The sequence below is a fragment of the Gossypium raimondii genome, chromosome 9, assembly GCF_025698545.1.
Source record: "Gossypium raimondii isolate GPD5lz chromosome 9, ASM2569854v1, whole genome shotgun sequence".
In the NCBI taxonomy this organism is placed as follows: domain Eukaryota; kingdom Viridiplantae; phylum Streptophyta; class Magnoliopsida; order Malvales; family Malvaceae; genus Gossypium; species Gossypium raimondii.
In genome coordinates this window covers 4370602-4379676 of record NC_068573.1, presented here as the reverse complement: position 1 = coordinate 4379676, position 9075 = coordinate 4370602, and the positions used below count along the sequence as shown (strand labels likewise).

Below are 9075 nucleotides of genomic sequence, written 5' to 3'. Positions count from 1 at the left end.
TGAACTATAAAGTACGAGTACCTTTGTTTGTAATATAAATTATATATTATACTATAATGGTCATATTTCTTTTTCTTTTTCTTTTTTTTTTGAAAATGCATTGTAACATGTGCAGTATATTATTAAAATTTTAATATTCGAAGTTTAGTATTTCTGTAATTTGTATCTTAAAATGAAAATGTATAATTCGATAGAAGTGCTGGAAATTATTTTTTTATTTTGAACCTTTACTTTCAAACTCTTCATTTATTTTGTGCCATCTTGATATGGAAATTATTGATTTGAGTTTGATTATCCCTAAATTTAATGTGAGTTTTTTTATTTTGTCTTGGTCCTCGCCTTGATCGAATAAGAACGAATAAGAGGTTCATGGGATTGACATGAATATATAAAGATGACTATATTTTTAGGAGCGAACTCCAAATAAATATGAAGCGTATGGTATATATAGAAACACGAACTAAAAAAAAAAAAACCCTTTTTTCTATCATATTACTAAATATACATCTAAAAATTATAATTTATTTTGACATCTAGTGGTGTCACTAGTGGTGCTACGTTAACCCTGCTTTTCCTTCTTTAAAATCTATTAATGAGTTCTTCATTAACCCGATCTAAATCTTCATTCATTTCCCTCAAACAAAATAACAACGCAAATGGGTTTTCAGTTAGCGCTTTACTTCATCCTGCTACTCCTCTTCCTCTTCCTCTTATGCCCAATTTTACAAGCAGCAGAGTCTCAAGAACCTGCCTGTGGTAAAGAAGTATGTGGGAATATTACAATTCCATCCCCTTTTGGAATCCATAGCAGCTGCGATACTCATTCTTGGTTTAGAGTAACTTGCAACTCGACCCGTAATGGGGAAAAGCCATTCATAAACGTATATGGCATCAATCTGGAGGTCCTTGATTCCATAAATTCAGACGCCATTCTCATCAGTAATCCAGTTACTTATATTAATTGTGATCGTATAAGCGAGGCTAGTGTGAGTGTGAATCTCTCAGGCACTCCCTTTTTCTTCTCAAGTGTCCAAAATATTTTCGGATCAGTAGGTTGCGGAAATTTGGCTACTGTTTTAAGTAACGAAGCTGATTCACTTGGCGGCTGCGTTCAACCAAGGTGTGACGATGGTGCTTCTGAATCTGGCAGCCTTACTGTAATTACGGGAAATTTCACTTCCTATACTGTAAACATGACAGCCATGTATCCTGACGGCAACAGATGCGCATCTGCTTTCATCTTCTCTTTCAGGAGTGGTTACCTATTACCCACTGGCATCAATATTGGAACAACGCATGTTCCCGCCGCGCTCAGCTGGAATTCCACCTATTGCGGTGACGGAGGTCAGTCAAGCGCTGTCACTTCAATTGCTTGGCTTTCATTTTTCCTCTTTTAATCCAGTTAATGTATAGATTTTGCTAATTGTTTAAAATCAGTACTGAGAATCATTCATTTTGTATATTAATATTAATATTTTTAATTAAAAATATTGAATCACATCAAATTCAACCATAAGATTTATACTGGTATCTATATTAATAAGAAATCCTTTATTAAATTTAATGTCACAAATAATACACAAATTTAATTAAAAAAAATTTACTTAGAGTAACACTTTTCATATGACTTTTTTAGTAAATATTTATTTATTTTGATAATTAGAGGTAAAGAATAGGGTTACTTGATATGGAACCTAAGCTCTTACATTTACAATATAATACTTTTGTTAGTATATTTTTGTTTTTTGAATGACACATTACTTTTATTTCCTACAAACATTGGATGTACATACATTTAGTAGATTTTGTAATTTACTTCCTTTTTGCTAATCTCGCAGGATGCGGAAGACCAGGACTAGGACCTATCAATGTCAACACCTATAAGGTAGAGTCCTGTGGGAATGTTACTTTTCACTACCCTTTTAGCATGAAGGCCCAAGACGATTCCAATAATTGGTTTAAAGTAATTTGCAACAAAACTGCCGATGGAAAAGAAGTGCCTTCATTAAATATAAATGACACGAATCTACAAATACTAGACTTCAAATTTTTGGATGGTACCGTCGAGGTCAACCATCCAATAACTTACTTCAACTGTCGAAAAAACCATCATAATGGGATGAGTCTCAACCTAACAGGCACCCGCTTTTACTACTCAGATTCTAGCAACATTTTCTGGTCTTTAGGTTGTGGTAATTTGGTTACTATTTTCGGCAACGAAACAGATAATCTTATAGGTGGGTGTTTGCAGCCAAGTTGTAGGATTAATAACAAGACTTCCTCTAATGTTGGTTGTCTTGCTACTATTCCTACAGGTCTCAGCTCATTCTTTGCAAACATGAGTGATATGGTTGATCCAAGTGATTATAGGAGGAAAAGATCATGCGGATTTGCTTCATTGATTTCTTATGACTTTAATTTTACTGATGATTTTGATCTAAGTAATAGGACGCATGCCCCAACGCAACTGCAATGGGGCACACTAATATATGGAGAGTGCTATTTGAACGATAGTTCGGACACTTCTTGTACAGTCGATGGTGAATATTGTTGGTCGAGGTTGAGCTCTAACCATTTATGTTCGTGCAAGAGGGATTTCGGTGATATCAGCTATTCAAGATCATGCAAAGGTATAAGTCAACGTTTTTTTAGGGAACTTCTTTTCTTATATCTATATTATCTTACTTAATACCTCAATTGAAAATTTATTAAAATATCTTTTTATATACAAATTAAGTTATATTATTTTAAGGGTATTCTCATTTTTTTTTTATATTTTTATATAAAATCCATAATAAACCTAACATGGTGAGATTTGAACCTTTCACACATTAAATTTTAAAATTTAAGTTTATCATTTCAATCAAGAATTCATTTGATTCTTATATAAGCTTTTAATAAATATGTTTATTACATAATTTTTCCACTCACATCATGGATGTGCCTTAAACTTGTATTGTTTTTTAAAGAGCTAATTGAACTGGTGTTACCCGTCAATTGAGCCTCTACTGGATTGAGAAATTATGAAAATCTATTACTTTTATACAAAAATAAATATTATTATGAGAGCATTTTTTTCATTTTATATTTTGTAAAATCTACAAAGATGACTAAGTATAATGAAATTTGAACAAAGTGAACATGATAGCTAATATCTCAACTAAATGAACTGTTCTTTTCATGCTTTAAATTTTTTTTCAAATAGTGGTTTTGCATTCATATTGCTAGAATACTCCTACGCATAATTTTAACCAACAAGAGGAAAAGGAAATTAGAAAGATATTAAATGAATTAATTTAGTCCTTGTGCCATAAAAAATTTAAAGAAAGCTAAATTTTTACGATTTTGTAAATAATTTTATATAGTAAATGTTAACATTGTTATAACTTAAATTTATTTTTTTAACAGTATAGAGATTAAATTGATCAATTTAATAATAGAGAAACTAATTTAATTCAATACTTTAATTGAATTATATGATTATAACCTCTCTCCTTTTCAATTCATAAATGACAGGTGGGAGATGTGATAATTATAAGTATTGCAACATACTTTGCTTGAATACCCCTAACAACTATTGTTGGCCAAACTCTTGCCCTCCTCATTATGAATACAATAGTGCGACATTTTATTGCAAGCGCAAAATACAAACTCAAAACACTCGTAATTCGAAAAGCATTATTGTAGGTATGTGATGAGTTTACACTTTTGTTTTTAAAGTGGAATCATTTTGATTATTTATTTATTTCAATTTAAAGAGTAATTTGTTTACTTTTGAATGCGTGATGCAATAACTGTTATTTATCATTAAATTTGTAAAAGTTCAATATCAAAACAATGGATGATGTAATAAGGTTGTCTCATTGTTCATTAAATGAATGGCTATCAAATATGAATGAAACTTTATTGAAACATTTTCATGGTTTTTTAGCCTGTATTTTAATTTTCAAATTCACCTTTAACTATGTTTCTTATATCTATATAGGTTGCAGCACTAGTGTTGGGACACTACTTTTACTACTCGCAACATGGAGTATGTACAAAGCCCTCAAAAGAAAACAAAAAATCTTGCTGAAGCAGAAATACTTTGAAAGGAATGGAGGTTTGTTACTGCAACAACATTTGTCTAGCAATGAAGGTAATGTTGAAAAAGTTAAGTTGTTTACTTCATAAGAGATGGAAAAGGCGACCAATCATTATAATGAGAATCGAATCCTTGGTCAAGGAGGTCAAGGGACTGTTTATAAAGGAATGCTAATAGATGGAAGCATTGTGGCTATTAAGAAATCCAAAATGGTGGAAGGAAATAAATTTGATGAAAAGAAGGTTGAACAGTTCATTAACGAGGTGATAATTTTATCTCAAATTAATCACAAGAATGTGGTTAAGCTTTTAGGGTGTTGTTTAGAAGCTGAAGTTCCTCTATTGGTGTATGAGTTCATCCCAAATGGTACATTATACGATCTCATTCGTAACCAAAATGAAGAATTACCATTGACATGGGAAATGCGTTTACGAATTGCGATTGAAATTGCCAATGCCTTGTTCTATTTGCATTCTGCTGCTTCTGCTCCTATTTATCATCGAGACATCAAATCTAGTAACATACTTTTGGATGATAAATATAGGGCAAAAGTATCAGATTTTGGAACTTCAAGATCGGTTGCACTTGAACAAACACATCTAACCACTCGGGTGCAAGGAACTTTTGGATACATGGATCCCGAATATTTTCGATCAAGTCAATTTATGGAGAAGAGTGATGTTTATAGCTTTGGAGTTGTTCTTATTGAGCTTTTAACATTACAAAAAACCAGTTCTGCAGAACAATCAGAGCCAGTGAGAAGCTTGGTATCTTATTTTTTGCATTCAATGCAGGAGAATTCCTTATTTAACATTCTCGATCCAATGGTAGTAAAGGTTGGTCCAGAGCAGGAGATTATAGTTGTGGCTGTTCTAGCAAAAAGATGCTTGAATCTTAATGGAAAGAAAAGACCCACCATGAAACAAGTAGCAATGGAGCTGGAGTTGATTAAAGCTTCAGGTGGAAATGTTATTGAAGACCATGGTGATGAAGAATATGAAATAGATGACATAATCCATTCATGGGAGACCAATCCTAGTTGTTCAATGTCTAGGACAATTACAACCAACAGTGAAACTTTTCCATTAAATTCATCTTTCTAGTTTCCAACACCCCTGAAACTATTTCTCTTGATGGATAGCCTTTAGCTTCTCTATTTGTCACATTGGTGGAGTCTTGTGGTTGCCCAAGAATTCATACTTGTTTCACTCAATGTTATTTGACCTCTTGAAGGTATTTGTTATACAAGTTCTGGATTTTTTTTTTTCCCTTTTGCTAAGTCGATGAATTCATTAATAAAAAAGACCTCCAAACAGGGATACCATAAATCAAAAGAAAGGTAACCCTAATTATCCGCATCTCCTTTTAATCTTCTTTATCCTTCTTTTGTTGAACTTCTTCTTCTTCGGATATCTGAATACCCTTATCGCCATTTTTCTCCGACGCCATTACTACTCTATCAACAACTCTCGAACCTTCAATTTCAACTCCTGTCGGAACCCCTCTGATTGATCATATTCTTTTTCAGATTTTCCCTACAAATAAACAAACTATTTGAAACATAGAAAAACACAAATCCAATCAAGGCTGCATATTGACAGATAATTGAGCATCCATTACTTCCAGCATATATATATATATATAGAATTGTGTAACATTAACAAAAAAATAATTTAAGAAATATATATATTTATAATAAGTTAATATATTTTAATTATATCCAATAATTTAAATAAAAAATGTTATTTTATGTTAATTAATGCAATTAAAATAAAATCTTTAAAAATTAATTAAATATTGAATGTGCAAAATCACACACAATACCTGTAACATTAAAAGCTAGTAATATTAAATACTAGAGTTGTAAACTACTTGGATTTAGCTTAAATAAGCTTGGTTATCTTTAAGTTGAAGAATCCAAATTAAATTAGAGCAAATTAAATTTGAACATCTTAATACATAATTTCAAAAGTTTACAATTCAAGTTGAATATTATATTGATGTTTTTGAATCGGATCGTTGATCGAACCAACTAAATTGTCGATTTTCAACTGCTCGATTTAAATAAAGTGCATTATTAAAAATATAAAAATATAAATAATTATAAAATACGATTCAATCGGTTCAACTGTTTTTAGCTCAGTTTGTAGATCATCTATTTTTTTTACCTTTCTGGATCGGTATCTCAATTGATTACCAATCCAATCGGATAGTTGCATTATAATTTTTTTTTTTACTATTGATTCTATAAAATATTTTTTAACCATTTAACATATATATTTTTACTTTTAATGAATTATAAACATCGAAATATAAACACTTCAAGAAATCAATAAATAAATGATAAATTTACTATCGATTTTAAAAAATAATTTATGCTATGGAAAGGACCACATGAAAGCCCAAGACCACTCTTACTACCAGGACAAATGAGGGAATAGGATCAAATTCATGTGTAAAGTGAAGGACAATTTACAACATATATAATTACATATTCAACTTACAACTAAAACCTTAAAGCCAAGCCCTAAAGTAGATAGACTCTTGAAACTAGAGTTCGTGGTGGAGTCGCTAAGTTGTCATAACATGTTAGGGATGAACCTAACAAGCTAGACACAAAAAACTAGAAAGTGAAGTTGTCATTAACTAATCTGAGCTTGGTCAGTTAGTCACTTATCACTCAAAGTTTTAAGGCTAATCCTAAAACAAATCTAAGGGAAAATCTTCAAACTGAGGCACGATCTTATAATCAAATATGGGTTCTAAAGTACAATTATGAGTAGAAAAGGTTAAAGCATCCCTACAGTACCTATTTGAATACAATGCTTAATGTTTAAGGTTTTAAAATTCTAGTCTTGACTCCAAATAAACTTAATAAAAAGGAAAGAAGATGTCCAAATATATAATACTAAATGAAATTGAAACTCTACAATTATTGTCTAAATTTCAAGGTTAACTGAAAAAGACTGTAAAATTCTAAAAATAAGCGGAATTGAACTTAAAATTGTAGGGTTTTAAAATCTAACATTAAGAACTTAAAATTCTAAAATTTAGAAAATGAAATTTGAAAACCTATAAATTGAAAGACCTTCAATTCAAATTTTAGACTAAAATCAAATTAAATCTATTAAAAACAAAATCTAAAATGTAGGGGATAATTTTTACAAATATGTTCAAAAAGCAATTGAGAAAGTGTGACATTTTGTTTAATTTATCGATCTATATTGTTTTTGGAGAGAGAAAGAAAAACGTACTCTATAGGATGTATTTTCTTTCAACGGTAACTATTCCAATTATAACTTTTTCAATGATTAAAAGGAGCCCAACAACCATAATTTTTCCTTTACAAACCCCCTCCAAACCTCATTCTTCTCAACTCAATACTCAATACCCAATACTCAATCCTTAATCCTAAATTCTCAATCCTCAATTTTCATTTCTCAATTCTCATTTCTCAATCCTTAATCCTAAATTCTCAATCCTCAATTTTCATTTCTCAATTCTCAATTCTCGATCCTCAATCCTCAATCCTCAATTCTTAATTCTCAATTCTCAATTAATTTTTTTAATTATTTTTCTGAATTTTTTTCTCTTGATTTTATTTTATTCATTAAAATTTTTAAATTGCAAATCAACTTATTTGTTTGGATGACAAGCATATCTCCGGCATTAAATTACAAATAGTAAAAAATAATTATTTAATTATTTAATTTTAAGTAGTTAACTATTATGATGTTTAGATTTTTTTTATGTTTGTATACTCAACCTAAAGATCGAATTTTGGAGACGTACATAAAAAATTTAAGCGAAGGTGCATCGAGTGTCATTTATGGACACTTGCAAGACGTGTGATTTTTATACGTAGCTCACATGCTCGAAAGGAATAAATTGGATTCCCCACTTATCAGTGCTTTGGTTGAAAGATAGACATCGGAGGCACACACATTCCATATTCCCTGCAGTGAGTGTACGATTACACTTGAGGACGTTAGTTTACAACTCAGTCTACCAGTCAATGGGGATGTCATTACAGGGCCAGTGATTAGTGCCGATTGGAGTGTAACATGCAAGCAACTACGAGGGAAGGTGTCGAACAAGTTTAAGGAGTAGTCAGATCGAGATGAGATGGTTGGAGGACAACTTCAAAACTATCGAGGCTTCCACGGATGGCATTGAAAAAGAATAATTCACGCACACATTCATCTTGAGGTTGATTGGGGGTCTACTAATGTCAGAAAAATCTCTCAATTTGATACATTTAAGTTGGCTACTACTACTAGCCGACATGAAAGAAATGGGACAACTTAGTTGGGGATTAGCGGTGCTGGCGACATTGTACCAAGAAATGTGTTGAGCGATGATACCAGAAAAAGTTAAAATCAACAGTTGCATGCTCCTTTAATCGTGGGCATGGTATCGACTACTATTTTTATGCCCCCAAGTGGAACTTCCTTACGAATTCCCACTCGTAATATGGTAAAATTCTTTTGATAATATCATTATTGTTTTTATTTTTCATTGTTGTAATTTTGAAATAACATATTATTTGAATAGGTGGAACATCCCCGTGAGACATAACGTTATATCAAGTGAGCTCGAGGATATTCGACTAACTTTAAATCAACAAACTAAAAAAGAGGTTAGTTTATGAATTTCAAAGTTATTGGTTTTGTATTCCAGCATTTTAAATTAAATATTAGGAACATACTAAATTTTATAAATTTGTACTACAGCTTGTATGAATGTCATATGTGGATTCGAGTATTCAAGAATGTGTCTCGGTCAAATTTTTGAACAATTGCAACATCTGGCACGGGAAAGTGCCATTGATCATTTTTGCATTGGCTGAGATACACAAATCTGGCCGAATGATGAAGTAGTTCAGGTGTACGCAACGTATTCCACTGCCACCCTAAGAGCTCGATAACTTGTACAAGATCGACATGTGAGGGAGACTCGAAGAAGACTCGAGGAAGACTAGAGGAAGATTG

The 9075-nt window shown here is 31.5% G+C and overlaps 1 pseudogene; it reads left to right on the top strand.

The window, feature by feature from the left end:
* The first annotated feature begins 656 nt into the window (after positions 1-656).
* Positions 657-5264, top strand: LOC105798200 (wall-associated receptor kinase-like 6; annotated as a pseudogene).
* The last annotated feature ends 3811 nt before the right edge of the window (positions 5265-9075 follow it).